The sequence below is a fragment of the Myotis davidii genome, unplaced genomic scaffold, assembly GCF_000327345.1.
Source record: "Myotis davidii unplaced genomic scaffold, ASM32734v1 scaffold538, whole genome shotgun sequence".
Classification (NCBI taxonomy): domain Eukaryota; kingdom Metazoa; phylum Chordata; class Mammalia; order Chiroptera; family Vespertilionidae; genus Myotis; species Myotis davidii.
The window spans coordinates 20560-20933 of record NW_006289091.1 but is presented as its reverse complement, the minus strand read 5'-3'; positions in this window follow the sequence as shown (position 1 = coordinate 20933).

Below are 374 nucleotides of genomic sequence, written 5' to 3'. Positions count from 1 at the left end.
GGACTGGGACACTAACATGCGCTCCCGGTACCTTGCTCACTGAACAGTGTCCTCAAAGCCGAACAGGGTCCTGGGAGAGGCCCAGCGAGCGGTTGGCGCCAGGCCCCCGGGGAGTCCGGCTTCCCCTCCCCGCCTCCAGGAGCCCAGGGTGACCCCCGGCTGGGCCACGCGCTCTCCTCCCGAGTGGCTCGCCCAGCCTGGGGACGGGGCACCGGGGGCTCCCGCAGACCAGCCCCCCACTCTCTTCCCCTGCCCTGCGCTCTCACGCCCAGAGTCTGGGAGGAAAGCGCGCGACTTGCCGGAGACCCAGGGCCAGGGACCCGGCGCGGAGGAAGCGCCTGGGAGCTGTCCATGGTGGCGCGGCGCCTGGGCAC